Genomic DNA, 24,378 nt, shown 5'->3' with positions numbered 1-24,378 from the left:
TGTAGATCACGGTTCAAGTCCCGCATTTGTCTTTTAAGGAGGAAACATAATAAACACTGCTCACAAGGATGAAACAAGGCGAGCTTTGCTTGTCAAGTTTGCGTGACACTTAACTTCAAGAAACCTGGACTAATGGCCCACACATGATACAGACATTATTAATATCAAAAAGGATACATTGGTGCATCTTTTGCTTTCAATTCCACAATCACAATAAGTGGGGTTACTCTGTGTTTAGCAACCTTCCCTAACACCTGCAGGTCTAGAATACCTGCAGACAGGAAGTAGACAATAGACAATTTCAAAACAGATGCATTGTATCCTCTATTTTTTGCCACCATGCAAACATGCTAAATGGTGTTGAGAGGTGGTTAGCGCACATACTTAATAATGAATATGAAAATATACAGCTGTTTCTTACCTGTTCCTGTGGCAGCAGAAGTAAGTGCAGGGCCCCAGTACAGGTGAGCCTGGGTTCAAAATTAGTACACACTCCCAATTTTATTAATACTTGTCCACACAGTTTAAAAAGACAGATAACATTTTTAAAACATAATTATAAATAACAATAATTATGTAGAGCAGTGAAGCTCATCTAAATGATATGTTTGACAAAGGGTATACTGAATATTATGTTTCTGTAATTATAATTGCTTCCTCTGGCCTTGGATGGCTTTCAGACCTCAGTGATACTAATGCACACATGAATGTATAAACCAGGACCTTCTCAGGTCACACACATACCTGGTTAACCCCTCACTCTGTCCAGTGTATGTATATATAATCAATGAGTATGTTCAACAAGCATTTCATCTTTGGCAAGGATGAAAAATCACCTATGTAAAAGAATATGTTTTGTTTCTAATGCATATGTTTGAACCCCAGATTATACAAAACAATTTTATTAGTTTGTAAAGCCACACCAAAAATGTGTCAGGTTATGTTATTTATAACCCCAATACATGTCTGCAAAGTTAAATCAAATAAAAGGTACAGCAACACCCAAGCCAAAAACTATCACTTTATTATTGTGATAATGCATTGTATGTCACATATGATGGTACTAATTATCTATTTTTTTTTCCTTTTACCCTAACCCTTATCTCTCTTGGTCATGTGCAGCACCATTGGTGCATGAGTCTATATTAGAAGCACGAAAATGCTTCTAAGCGAATACGGAAACAGCAAAACATATTCATCGAATTGCATTAAAACAATTTGATGAATATGTCATAGGGCAAGGAGATAGTTGGCCAACTTCACGGAGTTGCCCTTTCCTTCCCTATAGTGCGATCATGGAGTTGGTATATTTAATTAGGGGGGTGTGGGGGTGAAGCCCCCCACCTTTTTATGATGCTAATATTTTTTAGTGAACAGCCACGTAAGTTTTTTCCCTAGAGAAAAATTTGCTTACGTGGCCATTTGTTATTTTTAGGTTTCATGCATTATGTGCTGACTTTTATGTAGTCACACATATGCACTTTCAGTCTGATAATATAGACCATTGGTGCACACCTATGCCAGATGGAGAGAATGCTCTCTTTTATGGTCCCTAGGAGTAGATGTCAACCACTCCAACAGACACCAGAGTAAGGGGACAGTGATGAATGTCCTGTGGATAAGGACTAGATTCTCACTGTCCCCATGTTTGCCGAGCATGGGCATCCATTGTCCCCTCCCAAACCTCAAGCATGGTGTCCTCCAACCTGTCATGTTCCTCATCCCTGTGTCTTGTCTTGCTTATCCTGTTTGTACTGCATCTGCTTCCTAACCTATCTTACTTACCTGACCGAGAAATACCTATGTCTCTTACCCAACATCCGTCTCTTACTGAAGTAAAAAAAAATGGGCACCTGTCCCACAAAAAAATACATCACCTACATAGCTCTCCACTTTACACAAGTGTCTTCTTGACACACATGATTTGGTCCAATTGGCTAGACAACATGATTGCTTTGTTGTCATCCCTCTTTTTTGAGGTGACAGTCCAAATCCAGCTAATATTTTGTACATATTTTCGATTTAAACTGTTGGAGAAGTGGATAGTTAGAATTCTTTCCTACCTCCCTCCTGCGCATTCCTATATTGCTTTCCCATTGTTCTTCTCTCTGCTTGCCCCCATTTCACCACTTTCCTATCTACCCCATTTCAACACCTTTAATCTACTCAAAAAATAGAATCATACACCACACACAAAAGTGAGAAAAAAAACCAATGATCTTTACTTTTTATCATCTGTGTTTACCTAGCATTTACCTATAAATAAATCAAGTTATTGTGACCTGAGCCCATATTATGGAAAGTAGCAGAAGTAACAGTGTGTTCTGCTTCCCTTTAAAAAGCAGGAAGAAGTAAATTGATCCGGTCTCTCTATTTAATTTCTCCAAGTCATTTGGGTTTCTAATACGATGCTAGGAAAGGACACCATTTTAAAGTCAGGGTATAATTAAAGTTCATGAAATTAGTATTGTTTCAATATTTGATGCTAGCCAAAGTGCTCTTTGCAGCACCCACAATGTGCCCAAAATTTACTCCTTCAGCATCTCATACAGAGTTACATGTATTGGTAGCATATCTAAATATGACCATAAATTATTTTTTATGATACCCATTATTCTTGCTGGGTATCCTTCTTCCACATTGTTCTTATTTCCTGCATATCCTGGTATTTTATGACTCTGTGTCTCTCTTGTACGTAAGACACTTTAATCACTGAGTGTAGAAATTTCAATGATCAGTGCTACTTTTCTCTTCTTTTCAAGGACTACTATATCCATTTTTTTTATTTTTGAACTGTTGGTAATGGGTGTTCCCATATGATATAAACTTCATCATTCTCTATAATGTTTTATGGCTCATGTTTCCAATGCTTTTCAACTACTTCAACAGTGCAATGTTTGCAAAATCCCCAATGCAACAGTCTTGACACATTATTAAGCCTTTCAGTATACAATCCCTCTACCATTAGTGTATTATACCCAGCAACAAGATGTGTGACTGTTTCCAGTTCTGTTTTACAGAACCTGCATTTGTCTGTTTCTCTTACATATTCAATGGACTTTGTAAACCAATGTCTATGCAGTCTACTATCCTGGGCCACTAATATTAACCTTTCATCTTTTGGTTTAAATTCACCTACCTCTACTTATATATTTCTGTGTCAAATACTAAGTGACATGAGGTTGTTTCAGGAGTTTATTATACTTTGGCTATATTTATGGCTTTTCTACATTGCCTGCCTCTCGTTTGATCCTTCTCCTTGCACTGTTTTTTTTGGCACCTTTACTTGCTGTCTGATTTTTGTCTACTTCTGGTTTGTTTCCATTCCAGTGTGACACCTGAATGCTTCCACTAAACTAAGCAGAGAGGTCACCTTAGATTTCTTCTCTTCATGTTTTAAAACTGTCACTATATTTGGATATGACAAGGTCAGCAGATCTGTATGAAGTCCCACAATCACAGATCTATACATATAATCAGTTTCAAAGAGGCCCATACCTACTACAAAGTGAGAAATATATAAACTTAGCATACACTGATTTTTAAATATTGCTTGATAAGCATGAAGCATTTTTCTTGTTTTTCAGTCCAACTCATCCAATACCTTTTGAGACCAATCACACCAAAACTGTAAGTTAAAACAGGAAGAGCAAATTGCTTTATAGTTTGGACTTTATTCCTAGATATCAGGGCTGTTTTCAATATTCGTTTTAATCTAGTATTCCTTACTGACATTTGTTTGCATTTGTTCATAATTTACTGACGATCCTTCATCAGTACCCAAATATTTATATATTCCTTTCTGCTCAAGTTCCTTTATATCACATTCTTGTCCTAGACTGCTATTTTCTTGGAACTGCAACTTTCCTGCTTTAAATGTTGTTTTCATATATTTAGCAACATCAAATGTCACAAATGTCATTCTTATATAATCTGAGAAAATTTTAATCACTTGCAGGTGTGCTTTCAACTCCTCATCTGATGAACTATACAGTTTTAAGTCATTCACAAAAACTAGATATGAACTCTCTAAGCATGTGTGTTTTCTGGGAGCCAAATTATAACCATGACCTAATCTGGTAAGTAGACAGTTTAATGGGTTAGGTTCAAGACTAAAGAGCAGTGGTAACAAAGAATCACCCTGGAATGCCCCTTTTGAATTTTTATCCCTGGGATAATAATTTGTCTTTTATCATGGCTTAGCTGCAAAGTCACTTGCCACTGTTTCATGGTCTCTGTAATGTAATTGATCAATGTAGGGTGTATCTTATACATTTGTAAGCAATCCTTTATCCATAAATGTGGGATTCTGTTAAATACATTTTTTGTAATTTATCCTTGCCATGCATAGATTCTTCCTCTTTTACAATTCGCCATTATGACCTATTTAACAGCAAATGATCCTTTGTTATATATGACTTTAACTTGTTACCCTTCTGTTCTATTGCCATGATTGACTTTTCTTCTAAATAACTATAAACTTAGCATAAATTTCAGTATATAGTTAGCACATTGTCAGAAGGCAAATTATTGGTCTATAGATTTTAGGATAGCTTGAAGTTCAGTCTTAAGGAGGAGTATCATTTTTTGGCATTAACTAGGCTGGTGCCTGTTCGGAATACGCATATAAGTAGTTCTTACTCAGGATTAAATCTTTGTGTAAAGATGGAAATATTTTAACCAGAAGTGAAGTACCGCATCTGGGCCTGGAGTTTTCCAATTAGGAGCTTTTCTTATTTTTGTTTCAATTTCTCTGGATGTTACTTCATCTCATTTCATATCCTATATATTTGAACTTCTTATTGTTTCTTTTGCTTCTTCTATCCATTCAGCATCTTTCTTATGTTCTATGGGGTCTTCACAGATATTTCTTCAAAATATGTCTATTTCTTCTTTTTCAGTGCTATTTATATTTGTTTTGCTTTGTTTCCCAATTCGCTATAAAACTTTTTTAGATTATCAATGAAGTGCTTATTTTGTACTTTTCCTTTGTGCTGCAGCTCTGCTGCTTTAAATGTTGCTTTTGTAAATTCATCAAGACCAAATGACATTCTTATATCATCTGAGAAAGTTTTGACCACTTACAGTTGTGCTTACAGCACCTTATTTGATGAAATATACAGTTTTTAATCATCCACAAAAAAGGTGAGAAGTCTTTATACTTTGCTGTTTACTGGGAGCCAAACTGAACCATGATCTAATCTGTTAAGTACACAGCTTAATGGGTTAAGGGCAAAATAAAAGAACAACAGTGACAAAGTGTCACCCTGAAATGCTCCATTTGAATTGTTATCCCTGTGTTTTCTGCTTGTGCTGATATCTATAGTTTATTATTTGCAATAGTATAACCTAGATCCTGGTCTTTTCTGATACTGTGCTTTGATTTTTATCATGTCTGTCTTTCTAAGGTTTTTTTTTTTTTTTTGGTTGGTTGATCTGTTCTGTCTTCTGTACTCTTCTAACAGTGGCACTTCTTGGCTTAATTGCTTTATAGTTTTCTTTATTTAATACTTCCATGATGTCATTTGATACGTTCCATTCCTTTCCCTTATTGCCCTGTGTTTTTATGGTAAGACTGTATATGTTATTAATATAGCTGCACAGTAATATATTCTATTTATTTCTGTTAATAGGTTTAATTACTGTGTTTATTTTTATATCAGACTTTTAACATTTGGGGTCTTAATGACATTCTGTAATCTATCTCTTTCATTGGTCTTAATATTTCTATCCATCACTATTAAATCAAATAATTTTATCCTTAGATCATTTCTTCTAAGTTAAGGGCACATTCTTTGTTCTCTGTTTCCTGCAGGCATTCTGCAGAAAGTTCCAGGACATCTTTCTATGGTATATTCTCTGCAGCTGCATCCTGTGTTGTTCGATACTCATATATGCTGATATGATTTCATATGTGAACTCACGGGCCTGTCACTCCACAACATTGAATGTGTCAGAGTTGCCACTGTTTCCTGCTCCTTCACTTTCTGAGCAATGGAACTTTTGTGTTGGTTTCCTGCTGATGACTCCAGTGTATCTTCACTTGGCAAGTAATCAGATGCTTCCTATTCCACCTGTTTCTCCTTAATTTGGGTACTCATTGTTCTGTCATGCTGTGACTTTACCAGAGATGGATTTTCTATACTAAATCCTTAATTTCACAGGTAATCCATAATTCCAGTTTCTCTTTTTTTTATTTCTCCATTACTAATCCTCTTTTATATTTTCCCCCTTTGTTTTCTTATTTATATATATTTTTTTTGTATTGTGAAATTTTCTACATCCAGATGCCTTTTCTGAATTTCTTTTCAAATATCTTTAATGCTGCATTTTATGTATTAATTAGTTTTGCTTGCTTCTTTGCATAATTATTGCTCCATATTAAATCTCTTTTTCTTTCCCATGTCCATATTTCTTTTTCAGATGTCTCCTACTTCAATTGTTCTTACTTTGGGGACTCATTACTCCATCATGAGGTGACATAACCTGTGTTAGACTTTCTACACTAAATCCTTCACTTCACATGTATTCCATAACTTCAACTACATTGTTTAACTTCTACTTTACTAATCTTCTGTTCCACGTTCCCCCTTTGTGATCTTGTTTATTTATGTATTTATTTATTTTTTTGTTTTGTGAAATTTTCCATATCAGTTTGACATTGCCTATATTTCTCTTCAAGTATCTTTGTAGCTGCTTTTTTGTATTGATTACTTTGGCTTTCTCTTTTGCATAGATACTGTACCACATCAGATCTCTCTTTCTTTCCCCCGCCCTTGTGTCTTTCTTATATCTTTTAAAAATCTGTATGTTTTGTTCTTTATATTTTTGCACTTTCTCAGTTGTTTCATTTTCCAAATGGCCCAAAGTTTCTTGGCTGTATAATAATTTTCTTGGATCTGTTGTATTAATGAACACAAATTTGCATCTGAAGCTTTTGACAGTTTTTCGTATGCAAGTATTTGTCTTTCCTCTAATTTCTCTGTTAATCTTTTTGAATATCTTTTACCTGGAAATTCTGGTCTTCTTGCATAATCGTAACAATACATAATTTCTTTCTTATCCTCAATAGTATGCTGTATCATCTTTATGGCTCTTTTTGGCCTATCAGTTTTGTGGCTTTTATAGACTACTATTTCCTCCTACAATGGGTTGGGGGGATCCTGATTCTATCATATTTCCATTTTCCCCTGTGTAAAATCATTGATGTTCTTCCTTGCGAAACTTCTGTCACAGTCTGCACATTTAAATGGTTTAGTTTCTCCAAGTCATTTTGGTTCCTAGTACCATGAATGTGAATGGACCATATTACTAAGACAAAGTATGATTAAACTTCATGAAATTAGTATTGTTTCAATCTTTGATGTTTCTTCTCTATGAACTCATTGATAACATTAAGTAAATTCATCCAATCTCCTGTAACAGATGTAAGAGGAAAATAATTTGAAAGTGATCATGACCCCGTGTCTTAATCTTGCAATATTGTGTGATAGAACTATAAAAGTTAGTGGATACCAACAGATGCCTGTGGGAAATCATCATGCTAGAAGGGAAGCAGGATTGTGGCTTAATTATGCATCTGGTAATAGAAGCATTTCAGAAAAAAAGTCCTCTAACTGGTGCAGAGTAGAATCCAGACAGTTACTAATTACAAAGTGATAGATAACAGCGTTAAGAAGAAAGGTTAAATGCAATGGGCATCTGGATTCGGAAGTCAAAGTTGGGAATGGGATCATTAAAATAAATCATTGCATCGTTAATTTTCAGATTGTAGAGATGTAACTGAGAAAGAAGAAAGAGTGTAGGAAAGGGGCACATGGAAGTTGAACAGGGGAAAGCTCAAAGATCAGAATAAAGAAGCCTTTTTTTTTTGCGTTGAGGGTATAGATGCCTACAAAATAATTTCAATGATTGTTGCTCCATTAGATCTTTGTGGTATTTTATAATATCAAAAATACCACCATTGATAGTGGTAGGTAGACCATTTCCACAGGAAAACTTTAAAATCTGAATAATACATTAACTATTTTTGATTAAACTTTGTACACCATTGCAGACCCCAACCAAGCTCTAGAACACTTCATATCTACCCTATCCAATACTCAAGAATTTTTCTTTCTTACTACTCGGAGAAGGCTCAGAGGCTAGCTGTGTCCCTAACTAAACTGCAATATCAAAAATATCATGAGTGAGATATGCAGCATGGAAAAAAAATGAAAGCAAAACTTAACAATGAATACCTCTATCATAGATTCATAGGTGTGTACTAGGCCAATGGCCTTGAAGCCTTTACAAGCCTAGCCCATAGAAGTGCCCTGGCATCATGCTGCTGTTAATTCCCTGTGCCTCTATCAAGCAGAGCCACTGGAGTGATCCCCAGGGTGAACTTTCTATTTCCCATCCACTCATCAAGATTTCTCTTGAAAAGGGCCAGCGAGGTGCTCTGCTTGACATGTATGGGAAGTCTATTTCCGAGCATGGGTAGTCTCTGGGTTATGAACCTGTCCCTCCAGCATATTCTATTGATTGTGGTAATGAGATTGAGGTCCCTGGAGCATGTGGTGTGGAGGGATTGGGATTTCTATGGGTGTAACGGGCATATCTTAATCATAAACAAGAAACTTGAATAGCTTCTAAGACTGCTAAACCCCAGTACTTTAAGGGAAAATCAAATCACTACCAATAGTAAACCATTGCTCTTTTAGAAAGAAATAAAACATTTCACAGCAAGCATAACAAATCCTTCTCCAAATATATCTCTTTCATCTGAAACAAGAACTAATCTGGCAGAAGACTATAAATCATTTCTAACCTCATCAATTTAATCCATAACTGGCCAATTAAACCTTCCTTCCCTCCATGAGCTGATAACAGCACTTATCATTTCTGTCCACTAGCTGAATATGCTGCAACCTTTCATTTCACAGAAATTTCCTCTAATGAAACAAAAAAAGAAACTACTACATTCGCTGTCCATTAAATGTAACACTTTACACCCAATCTTCCTAAGTAAAGCAGCTAATGAAACTGCAACTCTTTTCACTTCTATACTCAGCCTTTCCCTTACCATAGGCATAGTACTTCTGTCCTTTAAACATGCCATCATTATCGTTTTCCCAAGGGTTTCATCACCAAATAATTAAAAAATATTATAGATTTATATCTAATCTTTGCCAATCCAAAAAACACTTTAAAAAGTTCATCTTTAAACAATTATTTAAACAACTATGATTTTTGCAATATCTGCAGCACAGCAACAGTCCTAATTTTAGCCATGGATACCATCATCTGTAATATGAACAACATATTGATTACTGAGAGGTACTTGTCAATGTGACTTGTGTCTTTGAAATGGTAAATCATAATCTGCTAGTAAATACATTCAGTAAACTGAACTTGAGAGACAATACTATTAACAGGTTCCAAAATTACCCTAACCATACCATTCAGGTCACGTCAATAATCAATAGTCTTCAAATGGAATCCTAAACATTGGTATTCCCCAAGGCACGGTTCTCCTTCCCCTCCTGCTTGTCCTGTTCATAAATGATCTTCCCAATGACCTCTCCTTAATAGATGTCATACCATATACAGATAATATTCTGCTTCTTGAAGCCAGCAAGATACACACAGCTCTCTGAACACAACTTTAAAAAGCTTCACTGATCTATGTCAGTGGGAATGTAATAAAAAAGTGTCTTACAAATCTCTAAAAACAACTGCTATACTCCTTGCTACAGCCCAGAAACTACCTAAGTTACCTGTACTTAACAACCACAGACTTATAAGGTGACGTTATTCCAAATGTTTCAGAATATAAATATCTAGGCCTTACTTTTGACCCATCACTAACATTCCCTGCAGATACTGATAATATTACAAAAAACATTATGTCACAAATCAAATTATGCTACAAGATTTCTCACCACCTGTCCTCAGCACCCAGATCAGCTGTAGACAAAAATGTGCTGGTCGCCAAGGATGAGTAAAGGTTACCACTACTTACACTCCAATCATCAAACAATATACAAAAATGTCAAATAACTGAAACGGGATTTTCAGATTTGGACTACATGATGACTCTCATTCCTGTCACTGCAGCCTTATTATGGAACAAAAATGGCTCCCTGTGACAGACAGGGGCACTTTCCTTTTAAGTAACCCTTATTTAAAGTTATAAAAATTGGTCACTTCCCCCTCTAAAGAGAAAATTGCCACTAATAGAACAAGCTTACTCTGTGATGAATACCCAAGAGAAGAATCGTATTCTTTTCTGACTACACTTTAATTCTAAAATATGTGAAAAAGCCTTGCCTTGACTAGGACCTGCCACTTGGAATGAGCTACCTTCCAAAGTTAGATCTTTACCATCTTTAATAGATTTTGAGAAAAGCTCTAAGAACACACTTACATGAAGAATCCATGTGCAAGTGCTAAATAGACAATGGTTAGTTGCATCACTACATCCTACAAAGCATTTCATCCAGTAGTTAGAACTTAAATCAACACATCTACATATAAAGTAAGCCATGCTGTTACCTGTCTATGTAATCTGCAGTATTGCCTATATAATCTATGTACTAACTATTTCAACACTGTATGCTTCAAATACATATTGCTTAAATGCAGCTATCTTCATACATATGAATGTATTGTAAGATTTGTTATGCATGTACCTTATATTGCAATTTTATCTAAGTTGCTCACTGAGCCTAGGCCATGGCTGAAAAGTGTCAGTAGATGTGTCTACTCACCTGGTCAACAAATAGTAAATAAATAAGTGCACAAGAATGATTTGCTAGAAAGGAAGAGAGAACACATTAAACTGCAGGTGAAGGGGGAGGATTAATTAATCCTCAGATAAAATGAAAGTGGTGTGGGATGGGTAGTTGCAAAGGAGCTAGTCAAAACAATTGACCTCACTAGGACTTCCATAACTCCTAGTTTGGTTTTCATATATTTATGTGAGTAATACCAGATAAAAAATACGATCCAAGGCAGTAAAAAGCCAGAGGTAATCTCCAAAAGACGTATTTATTTGTTTGAACACAAAACAAATCCTTCTCCCTTCTCAAGCGCTTTCGCTCAGTACAATACTGAGCTTTATCAAGATGAACAATAAGCAACAAATTGGTCTTATTTAAATGGGTGCATAACGATCATGTGATTCATTAATTAAACTTAATTGATAGCTAAATAGCTAGTTTAAAAGTCAAATACTGAACAATACAAAGTTGTATAAAATTCATAAAATCCCAGTAAATGCACTTTTATGGAAAATGTTTAAAAAGTCACATAATGTATATAGATAAATAAATATATAATGAATAATATTAAATATTGTGTACGTTGCTTCATAAAACCATTTGCATAATAGTTAACTGATATATCACCATTAATATGCAACCAACATGGAAAAAACATTAAAATACAACAATGAAACAGTAAAAATAATAAAATAGTAGCATATAATAATTTTCTATTACAATAAATAATGAATCAACTAATGTGCATAATAATATTAATTTCTTACTAAATATTATAACTTAGCCCTCCTTAATTTTAAAACACTACTTAAATTCATATTGTCATTTAATCCTGGCCATTTAGCAGCATCTAATCTTAGCTGCCATATAAGCTCCCTGTATTCTAATTTGGTCTCCCAATCGCCCCCTCTCTTGTCAGGTATTATTTGGTCTAAAACGATAAACTTAATTTCCATATTGGGACAGGACAGAAAATGCTTATAAAAAGCATTAGCTTCTTTTTTCTTAGAAATGTCATAAAAATGTTGGTAAATTCTTCTCCTTAAAGTCCTTTCTGTTTTCCCTATATAGAAACTTTGACATTTTGTGCAAAAGCCTAAATATACAACATATTTTGCATTGCAATTAAAATATCCATTTGCCCGACATACATATTTTCTCGATGGGATGTATACACTATGGCCATTAAAAATAGCAGGGCATTGCTTGCACATTCCACATTTATAAGTTCCCTTCTTAAGTCTATTGCCAACGGTATCCAACATTTGCCTTCCCTCAAATATTTCTTTCATATTGGTGTCCCTACGTCTGACAAATTTGGGGTTTTTTGGGACCATTGTTAGTAGTTCTTGCCGTAGTGTAAGAACTGTCCAGTATCTTAATATTGTTTCTTCTATTAAGTTAGAATTGCTAGAGAATGTGTGTATGTAGTTATTTTGTTCTAATACCTGAGAATTCTTGTCCAAACTACCCACTTGTGGTGTCATGCAACCTAATAAAGGTGGATATTTTTCTTCCCTGTGTGCAGAAATTTCAATGACCAAGTTATTTACCAATTGTGTAGGGTAACCCCTTTCAGAGAACCTCTCCTTCAAAAAGTTTACCTCTATGAAAAATATTCCACAGTACTGCACATTCTGGAGGCACGGATTAGTTGCTCTTTAATAATTCCTTTCTTTTGGTAGAAAGGATGGCTGCTGTCAAAATGCAAATAAGAATTAGAATCTGTAGGCTTCCTGTATACTCTTGAAGCAAATTTGTTGTTGGTAACATCTTTAACCAAAGTCACATTCAAATAGTTCAAACTATTATTGCTGACTGTGTGTAAAAGTCAGAAAAGAAGTAGTAGAATTGATGTAACTAACGAATTTCTGAAAATCCATATCTGTTCCACACCATAACAAACATATACCATCCAGGTACCTGACATAATGCCTAATATGTTTTGCCCAATCTGTTTCAAATATAAAAGTCTGTTCCCATTTATGCAATACAATGTTCGCATATAAAGAGGCGCAAGAAGCATCCATCGCAACCCCCAATTTTTGTTTATAAACCTCACCATTGAAACAAATGAAATTATTACTCAGCACGATTTCCATGAATTCAACTAACAAGTTCACTACATTTGCCTCAAGTTTTGCCTCATTAACCAAGACCTCATTAAACCAATCAAGACTCGTTGAGTGCGGTATACTAGGGAATAACTGTACTATGTCAATGGTTACCATTAAAAGGTTCGGGTGGTACAAATGGATTCCTATACCTTTCAGAAAATCCCATGAGTCTTTGCATATGTAGTTTAAAGATGTAACAAACTGCTTAAGTACATAATCAATGAATTTATCTAATGGTTCTGTAATACTTCCTTCACCAAAGACTATTGGTCTGAATTTCAAAGGATCCAACCCTTTATGGGTTTTCGGGATAACAAAAATTACTGGAATTCTTGGTTTAGCTGCAAATAAATAGTTATACAGCTTTTCATTAATGGCTCCCTGTAAAAGATGGTCCATTAACAGATAATTGGTTTTAGAATATGCTATATGTAACTCATTTCTTGATATCAGGTCATAATGCTCAGAATCCTGCAGCATGTTATGAATATGTGCGTCGTAGTCTATAGTATACATCAAAACTAAACCCCCTCCTTTATCCGGCTTCATCACTCTACATCTCTCTTCTTTTAAAAGTTTGATTATGTGCGTTTCATTCAAACTTAAATTCTGGGGAGTTGTAGCAGATTTTTTGATGTCAATAGCCCTTAAATCTCTTTCTACCAATTCCTCAAACACTCTGATGGAGGGGTGTGTGGGGGGGTTAAAAGTGCTTTTTCTTGAAAGTGTGATATCTGAACAGGGTTGACCCTTAAAATACAATGACAGGTTTAAATGTCTAACAAACATTTTAAAATCTATTAATTCTGTTTCTAAATTAAATGATCGTGCTGGTACAAAATGCATGCCTCTTGTAAATAAATCAAAATGCTCTTTTCTTATATCTAAATCCGTGAAATTGTAAACAGTGAAATTATTGTCCGTAATCACCGTATAACTTGTGGAGCTATTAGGAAACATGTCTAGAGGTCTAAACCCTTCTTGGTCAGAATCTGTGTAGACATTTATAATTATTTGTTCCATCTCCTCACTGGAAATCTGGCCCCCCTCCCCCCTGATTTGTCTGGGGGAAATATAAAATCCTGGTGTGAGATCTTTCTTTCCTTTTCTGCTAGCCTTTCACTCCTTCTAGGTAACTCAGCCTGTAAATCAACATTGTTATTGTTGCGAGCATTGTTCTGCTGCATAACAGTATTACTAGCCCATCTAGTCTTTACTGGGAGCGGGTAAGCTGTCCCTTCACTATACTCCCTAAGATCCCTTTCTAGTTTATGGATCGTACGGTTCACAACCTTAACACAAAATTGGTCCACCTCATTGAAAATATTATCATAGTTGCGTTTCACCGAAACAAAATTTTTGTCATTTACCAATGTATTATTCAAAACATTTAAATCCTTAAGCAGGGAATCAGCTTTTGTTTCATACTCTGCTATCATAACTTCTAACATCTCAATTCCTGCATGATTAAAAATATTACATAATTTCTTATAGTATGTAGTACCCTTTTGGACATTATTTGGAAATTTAAAGCATCGTAACCCTTTCGGGACCCTCTCTACTTTCACACATTCTTTTAAGTAGTCTATTTCCAGTTGGTTCGTTTTAAAAGTGTACAACTTATCACGTAATACATTAAAGTCTTGCTCAATGTCAACATTGTTAGCAGCATTATCAATACCTTGTTGAAACCAAAACTGCTGTTCGGCCCAGGCACTGAAATCAAAGTCCTTATTACGACCGCCTACATCACCTGCACCCTGGTTATTCGCTTTGTTAATCCATTTATTCATAGTCTGCTGAGTGTTAGAGCCAAGCTGAACACCATTACTCGTGGGCAAGAGTTCACCAGAAATGCGCCTTCTCTTCCATTCCAGGCCTTGCTGCTGGTTGCCTGGCAACGTTGAAACTGTATCCGGCTTGCTAATATTAAGCACTTCTGTAAGTTGTGTTAGCATGTCCAAAACTTTGTTGAATTCCGATCGAATGATCGGCCCATTCTCATCAAATGTTTGATTGTAAGTGTATTTAGTAAGAAATTAATATTATTATGCACATTAGTTGATTCATTATTTATTGTAATAGAAAATTATTATATGCTACTATTTTATTATTTTTACTGTTTCATTGTTGTATTTTAATGTTTTTTCCATGTTGGTTGCATATTAATGGTGATATAGCAGTTAACAATTATGCAAATGGTTTTATGAAACAACATACACAATATTTAATATTATTCATTATTTATTTATTTATCTATATACATTATGTGACTTTTTAAACATTTTCCATAAAAGCGCATTTATTGGGATTTTATGAATTTTATACAACTTTGTGTTGTTCAGTATTTGACTTTTAAACTAGCTGTTTAGCTATCAATTAAGTTTAATTAATGAATCACATGATCTTTATGCACCCATTTAAATAAGACCAATTTGTTGCTTATTGTTCATCTTGATAAAGCTCAGTATTGTACTGAGCGAAAGCGCTTGAGAAGGGAGAAGGATTTGTTTTGTGTTCAAACAAATAAATACGTCTTTTGGAGATTACCTCTGGCTTTTTACTGCCTTGGATCGTATTTTTCATCTGTTTTTGGTTCTGAGTAATACCAGATAGTTATAATACATATGGAAAAATAATCGAAAAGGAAAACAAATATAACTGACTTTTGTACTTTTGTCAGAGCTTTTGTATTCATTTTTAGAATGATTTATATAATCCAGGATTCCTGTGGCAGGATATTTGTCAAAAGTGATTATTAGTGGTGGGGTTCTCAATTTTAAACTACAGCTTTCCAAATGGCACTAACACAATTTAATAAGTCAAGCTTCCTGTAGGCCTGTAACTATAGCTATAGTAGATATTACCTCTGCAGTGAGAATATCTTGCACCATAATAGTTTTTAAATAAGTGTTATAAGTACAGCAGCCTTTTGAAAAGCAGAAGGGGGACTATGCTTTGGCTTTATTTGCAATGAGTCTGACGTCAGCATACCCCCAGCTTCTGTGACCCATACAACTTTTTTTTCTGTGTTTGTTTATATTCCTCACAGCTTTGACTTTACTACTTATGACATTCTTCATCGAAGAATGTCTGAATTCTAAAAAAATAAATAAATAAATAACTCATTTCAATTCATTGAGCAGATAAAATGCTAAAATCCACTAATAGTAATTGATTACTAGGAATTAGCCAGTCATTTCCAAATACACATAATAACATTTAAGTTATAAGCAATGAAGACTCCGCAGTAAAGTTAAATAAAAAGATGGAATACGTTCATAGGTTCATAGGTAAGTACTAGACTAATGGCCCTGGAGCCATTGCAAGCCTAGCCCAATAGTGTTCCCAGTCATCTGGCTTATCAGACATTAGTTCCCTGTGCCCCCATCTAGCAGTACGATTGAAGTGATCCCAGGGGTGAATTTCCTGTTTCCTCATCAAGATTTCTCTTGAAGGGGGCCGGTGAGGTGCTCTGCTTGATGTGAATGGGGAGTTTATTCCAGAGAATTTGGAGTCTCTGGGTTAGAAACCTGTCCCTCCAGCAGGTTCTGTTTAATGTGGTGATAAGGTTGAGGTCTTTGGAGTGAGTAGCACAGAGGGATTGGGATTTTTTTCAGATGAAGCATGTCAAGCAAAACTGGGTCAGACATGGCTCTGTATGTCAAAAAGAGATCGCCTCTAAGTAGGCGATATGAGATGGAGTATAGTTTAAGTTTTTTTAAGTCTGTCTGCATAAGGTACATGTTTGAGTCCTAAGATCCTCTTAGTGAGGAATTTCTGTAGCCTCCCCAGCTGTTGGAGATGTCTAGTGAGGTACATGCCAAATGGGGCATTGTACTCTATAATGGGTCTGATAAGGGATGAGTAGAGAGAGATAATGACTTATTTTTTCCTGGATGAGAAACCTTTTGTGATGAGATGTGCCACGTAGGACTTCCTTTCTACAGTGGCAATGTGGTTGTCGAAGGAGAAGTAGCTATCTACCTGTGTCCCTAGATCCCTTATAACTCCTACAGAGTTAAGTGGGTTCCTTTCAATACGGTAGTTTGTGGGCACTATGTTTTTCCTGAAGGGAATGACTATGCATTTTTTGGGGTTTAACCTAAAGCCATGGTTTTGGCACCAGTCGTTGGTCTCTATAAGGCCTTTTTGTAGGATGCCCACATCAGCTTGAGAATCGATAATAGCTCCTAGTTTGCAGTCATATGTGAACTTGGTTAACCAGAGTCCCTTGGTGTTGGCTTGAACTTCAGAGAAGTAGATACCAAACAGGAAAGGCCCCAGAACCAATCCCTGTGGGACTCCACTTGCAACTGCCCAGTAGTCAGATTTGGAGTCAGCTACTTTCACTGTGTGGGTTCTGTTAGTGAGCCAGTTTGCAACGCATCTAGTGATGTAAGGGTTAATGTCCTGATTAATGAGCCTATCAATGATTCCAGAGTGTGGGATGGTATCAAAGGCTTTGGCTAGATCGAGGGAGGCTGTGTGGACAGCCTTACCTTCATCCACTGCTCTGGTGATGGCTTCGAAGAAGTCTATCAGATTTAGCAGACATGATCTGCCTTTCACATACCCAAACTGCGTGGGGTCCAGGGTTTGAAGATCCCCTATATCTTTATTTATAAGATCCATAATAATACATTCCATAGCCTTACAGATCAAGATCGTCAAGCTGATAGGGCGGTAGTTCCCAGGGTCAGTAGTCGCACCCCCTTTGTGGAGTGGGATGACTGTAGCAGTGTGCCATTCAGTGGGACCAAAGCCTGAACTGAGGCTGTAGTTGAGCAGAGCACTCAGGTGTCATGCCAGTTCCTTTTGTAGTTCATGTAGGACACAACCCGGTACATTATCTGGCCCCATGTAAGCTGTGTTCTTAGCTTTGGTCATTGTGTTTTTTATTTGTGCATCTGCGGTGGTGGTGCTGCGGTAGCGTTGTCAACTCACAGTTAGATGTTGCCCATTTGATTCTCAGTTAGAGCGTCTTCTGTGTAGCGACATGCATGAATGGGCGTTCCTTCGTTGAAGGTTGTGTGTTAGGCCAGGCAAGCCAGTACGTAAAAATCTACTGCCAATCATTAGCGGACCGGAGTTCCGCTGTGGCGACCCCTAACCGGGAAAAGCTGAAAGACACAAACAAACAAGCAAACAAATCATGATAATAAGGATTTGGTATTTCTTGGGTATGTGGATGGGCTCTTTAGAGGATGAGGGAGGAGTAAAATTTGCATTGAACCTGTCTGCCAAGATATTGGCAATGTCAGTTAGTTCAGTATAAGTGGTGCCTTTGTGTTGTAGCGCTGTGCAAATCTGAGTATTATTATGTAGATTCTTGACATAGCTAAAGAAAGCCTTCTGGTTGTCCTTAGTATCTGTAGCAATTTTGTTTTCATAACTAGTTTTGGTGGATTTGATGAGGGATCTCAGTTTTTACTGAGATTTCCAAGGGAATTTTACCAGTCATCGGACTTTACCTTTCTCTGCACAAGTTTATTCCTTCTGTTGTAGAGTTTGTTAATGGCAGGAGTCCACCAGATTGGCTTCCTTTATTTAGAGGAGAGCGTCTTGGTTCTGTTTGGTATGGCCCTATCTATGCAGTTGTGTAGGTGCTCATACAGTACCTTGGTGTAAGAGTCAGCAGCCATACTTCCATTCCCCATTTCTATGGATGATGTGAAGCTTGCCACATCTGTCCTTAGAAGCTCAAAGTTAGCTTTGGAGAAGTTTTTCACTGATGTTTCTTTTTTTGGGGGTGGGGCTGGGATTTGGATATCAATGGTGATTAACTTGTAGTTGGATTGAACTAGGGAGAGGTTTATCATTGGAGTAGAGCAGCGGTCCCCCATGTTTGTAATGACTAGGTCAGGAATGTTTTTTCCCCTAGTGGGGGTGAGGATGAGTTGGTCAAAGGCATTGGAGTTGATGAATTCTAAGAAGCATTGGGCAAAAGAGTTGGAGCAGGAGTAGTTGCTCCAACTAATGGAGGGGTAGTTAAAGTCTCCCAGTATAAGGGTATTGGGCTGGACTTCGATATTTTCCAGAGTGTAGAGGACTGCAGAGTGGCAGTCCTGGGACACTGTGGGGGATCTGTAGCAGGCTAAACATGGACTGCAGTTTTGTCCAGTTTTAACTGTACCTGAAGTATTTCTGATGCATTATGTTGGGCAACAAGTCTGGAAGTGTCTATATCTTTTATAAAGATGGATACACCTTTGCCTTTGAGGGTTCAGTCATCACATCTTTTATGGCTTTGGTTCAGATTAGGGTGCCAGAAGGTGTGATATGCATTGTAACCTGGTAGTGCAGGGGTGCTCTCAGGAGCTTTGAACCAGGTCTCTGTTACCACACAGATGTCAATGTTCTCCAGTTTGAGGAGTGACTCGAGCGAGTACATTTTGAGGTTTAGACTTCTAGCATCGAGTAGCATAACCCTTAGGATGCATTTGCTAGCAGATGTTATGGTGGTAAATTTATCTTCAGGGTATTGCCTAAAAAAGGCACTATAGGGATGGCAAGGGCCTTGGCCAGTATCCGGAATCCCAGGGGTGACAGATACAGGCCATCTCTGGCAAAGCATTGAGGTCTGTCTCTCATGTCATCCCAAGCAGACAGATACGGGATTCCCTTAGAATGACACCAGAAACTTAGCCCATTGTTGAAGTCAATCATTTTCTGCTTGTACTGTGGTATCATTCTTGGTGACGGCAGGATTTTACTGCCTGGGGTCTTACCTGCCTGGGCTACAAGATCAGAGAGCTCCTCCATAGCTCTTTTCATGTAGTCCAGGGAGGTACGTGTTAAGTCATTCACACCAACATATACAATGACGGAGTCATATTTGTACTTGCTGTGGAGAGACCCAAGTGCATGCATTATGTGGCGAATCCTGACACCCGACAGGCAGCTGACCATGACTTTCTCCTTATTTAGCCTAGTGAATGAGATGTCAGTGTGCCTTACAACTGAGTCACCTATGACTAATGTGTTTGGTATATTGTTCTGCCTTAGGGGCTTAGCTTGAGTGGCCTACTGTTTGTGTGGGCTATGTGTCTTTTGGGTTGTAATTAGATGAGATGGTTGCTTGCATTTGTGCCTCGGAGGTCTCTGTTGTTTGGGCAGATTTTTTAAGAGAGATTTTTTTAAGAATTATTATTTAAGTCTGATAACCAAGTCTTCTACAAGTATTTCTTTATAGCTATTTACACTATAATGGGTCGTGATTTTACCAGCATGGAATCTGGCCTAGAAAGTTACAAAAGAAGGGTAAGTGTCATTTTAAGGAACACTGGTTTAACTCTATGCAGCTATCATTAGTAATTAAAGGGAAAATTGCATTAAAAAGGCACAAATGGAATCAAAGTTAACTACATGGCAGTGTTTGATTTAGATGTTATTTATTAAGCACATATATACCTGATCCCATTTCACTCATTTACACTCATTTACTCTTGAGAAAATGGAATGTTTACATTGATGGTCCTTATATTAAAATTATTGTTAATGGCATACTTTATCTGTACTATATCACTCTTTAAAAACCCAGTGGGAATATGATAGAAACACTCTAATAACTTAATAGGAGAAAACTGTTTCACAGACAAGAGTTACTACATCTATATTTTTTACTATAACAGCCCAGTAACTAAAGGTCTCCTTGACTTTTAAAGACACTTAAGCTTGGTTATACTACACTTAACATTCTGTAGAACAGGAGGCACAGACACACTCAGTATGTCAATAAGGTTGTCAGTTCCCATGAATTACTACATCGATGGTAGTCCACTGAACACAGAAGGCATTATAAGAGATCTGGGAACACAGGTTGACAGCAAACTCTTTTTTGACCACCACACAGCCATTGTGGTCAGAAAGTCCTTCTGTGTGGCACATTTCATTACTAAGTGTTTTGCTTCCAGGAAGAAAGAGGTAATTGTCTCCCTCTACTCTTCCCTCATTAGGCCAATCATCGAGTACAATGCCCCATTTGGCATGTACCTCACTAGACACCAGCAACAACTGGAGAGGCCACAAAAGTACCTTACAAAGAGGATCCTCGGCCTTAAATACTTGTCCTATATGGACAGACTCAAAAAACTCCAACTATTCTCTGTCTCATATCACCTACTTAGAGGCAACCTGTGCTTGACTTACAAAGCCATGTCTGACCCAGCTCTGTTAGAAATGCTACATCTAAAGAAATCCCAATCCCTCCACACCACATGCTCCAGAGACCTCAACCTCATTACCACAATCAACAGAATGTGCTGGAGGGACAGGTTCATAACCCAGAGACTGCCCATGCTATGGAATAGACTTCTGATACATGTCAAACAGAGCACCTCACTGGGCCTCTTCAAGAGAAATCTTGATGAGTGGATGTGAAATAGATAATTCACCCCAGGGATCACTCTAGTGGCTCTACTCGACAAAGGCACTGGAAACTAAGGTTGGGTGGAACGATACCAGGGTAATCCTATGGGCTAGGCTTGTAAAGGCTCCAGGGCCATTAGCCTGGTACACACCTATGAACCTAAGTAGTACACATTTCATGCACAATTCAGTGCAGATATATTGACCCACATATGCTGAGGCACTTAAATGTAAACTTCCTAAGCGAAAAAGACCTCCTAGATGAAGTACACATAACAAATACCCTCAGCAGCCCCAAATCTGCTTTTTCAAAACAACACCCACATCAACACATTGAGCTACATCTCATGGAGCCTCTATCTCTAACCCTTCCTTGCAAGCTATAGGTCCCCCTCTATGACCCAGGAAACCCATACCATGTATTTAAACTTATTAAAAACACTAACCATCCAACCCAATACCATATTCATGGGTGACTTTAATTACCCCACTATTAACTGGAAATCCTATACGACACCAAATGTACATGGATATAGATTGCTGGACTTTGTAAACTCAAACTCCCTGGACCAGATAGCCAATACACCAACTGTGTACAAGCATGTTAATAGCTGCATAGGGGCAGCTTTATCCACCAGGAAGAAGTACAGAACTTACTCAAAAAAGAAGCCACCCTGGTGGAATCACAAAATCAATAGGCTGTATAAAAGAAGGAAGAAAATCATGGCAAAAATTAGGAGGTGCAGTACCCAGAAGGTTAAAAGCACTCTCATCAAACTAAACCAACAACCCAGAGGACAAATAAAGTCTACCAAAGCCAAATTTGAGATACGTTTGGCCTCCCAGGCCAAGGACAGCCACAAAGTATTATTTAGTTATGTCCGCAACCTTAAAGGCAATACACAATTGTGTGCAGAGCTCATTGTAAATGCAGCCACTTATACTGAGCCAGAAGAAATAGCAAACCTTCTGGCTGATACATTCAGCTCCAACTTTATCCCAGTCTCTCCCTCAACCTTCCCTCAGAAAATATCATCAAATATAACTGCCCCTACTATCACTAAGGAACATGTCCTTAATGCTCTTTTTAAGACCAAGAACACTGCATCAATAGGCCCAGAAATATCCCAGGATGCTTTCTAAATAGCATTAAACATAACCTATCAGGCTGTCTGGAATTACAGTTTAACTGTAGCCTCCAAATAAGTTTCATGCCTCATGAATGGAGAAAGGCAACAGTCAACCCTATGCACAAAGGTGGGTCATCTACAGACCACAGAAACTACAGACCCATAAGTCTCACTAGTCTTATATATAAAGCCATGGAAAGAATTATCATGGAGATGATCAACAGATATATAGCAAATCTCCACACATTGGACCCAACCTGGTTTGGTTTCATCAAGGTCAGATCATGCCTACTCAGTTTGGTGGACTTCTTTGAGAAGGTCACCAAAGCAATGAACAAGGGCAAAATCATTCACACTGCCTACCTTGACCTGCCCAAAGCATTTGACACAATACCCCACTTGGGAATTGTTAACAAACTCAAGAGGTTAGGTACAAACCCATATGTCACCCAGTGGATAGCCAACTGGCTCACAGACAGGAACCAGGAAGTTAGAACTTGGGAGTCCAACTCTACAAAGAGGCCACTCACAGGTGGAGTCCCTCAGGGATCAGTCCTTGGACTGCTCCTTTTTGGCATTTACTTTTCAGAAGTCAAGGCCAATGTCAGTGGTCTCTAGTTGACTAAATATGCAGATGATTGCAAATTAGGAGCTGTATTAAATTTAACACTGGCACAAATGTTCTCCAGGAGGGGATGACACAAACAAACAACTGGTGTCAGAGACATGGACTAAAACTAAATGCCAAGAAATGCATAATAGTATCCTTTGGGAAGTCATCCATCCCTGGTAGCTATCATAATGACAGCACACCCCTTAAAGTTGGCTCAGTAGTCAGGAACTTAGGGACACACATAGATAGTTATCTAGCCTTTGACCATCACGTGTCTACAGTGGTGAGAAAATTATTCTATGTTGCCCAACTTATAAACAAAGGTATGGCATCTAAGTCCAAGGAAGCCACTGTTCCACTGTATTTGGCATTCATCAGACCTATCACTGAGTAGAATGCCCCTTTGGTATGTACCTAATCAGGCATATCTACAACTGGAACATCCACAGAGGGTCCTCGATAAAAGAATACATGGCATAAGTAAAATGTCCTTTGCAGACTTCCTCAAGGCCCTATCCCTGTATTCTGTCTCCTACAGGCTTTTGAGGGGAGATCTATGCCTAGCATATAGGACATTGTCAGACCCCACTCTGATGGACCTCCTCCATATCCACAAAACAAACAGCACCAGAATTACCTGTTCTAAAGACTTAAACCTTGTGTGTGATATAAATAGGACCTGCTGGAGAGATAGGTATGTATCTCAGAGACTACCTCATCTATGGAACAGTTCCCCATCTATGTGAAGCAGAGTCCTCCCTAACCCAATTCAAGTGCAACTTGGACAACTGGATGGGAAATCAAAAATTCATCCCTGGTTTGGTACCTATGTCTCTAATAGACACAGGTAACCTGTAAATGATTCATCTCCCACGCCCATGCTTAACATTTACCAAGGGTATCAGAACTTGTCAGAGATTTGGGATGCATAGTTAGGCTTAAAAAGGCCCTTGTGGTAGTTAGCCTAGTAAACACCTATGAAGCTATGAATGCATGTGCACACACACACATACACACACACACACACACACACACACACACACACACACACACACACACACACACACACACACTCACACTAACCCACACGCACAGACACACACACACACACACACACACACACACACACACACACACACACACACACACACACACACTAGACTAGTATAAATGCTATCCATGGCATGAACACTGTTATCAGTAGAGATTGTTTTACAGGTTCTTTCTGCTTCTTCAAAACCCAGAATGCTCTTTTCAGTGTACTCACTGAGTAATGTGTGCACATACAGAAGAAAGTGTGCTTCTGCAAAGAAAGCCAGTAGTAACAGTTTGCAGGTTACCGGCATGAGACTGGTTATCTTTACTAGGAGTCTGGGATTACA

This window comes from Protopterus annectens, chromosome 7.part0 (assembly GCF_019279795.1).
Source record: "Protopterus annectens isolate FY-2018-M chromosome 7.part0, PAN1.0, whole genome shotgun sequence".
Lineage (NCBI taxonomy): Eukaryota > Metazoa > Chordata > Ceratodontiformes > Protopteridae > Protopterus > Protopterus annectens.
This window is presented reverse-complemented; position numbering follows the sequence as displayed.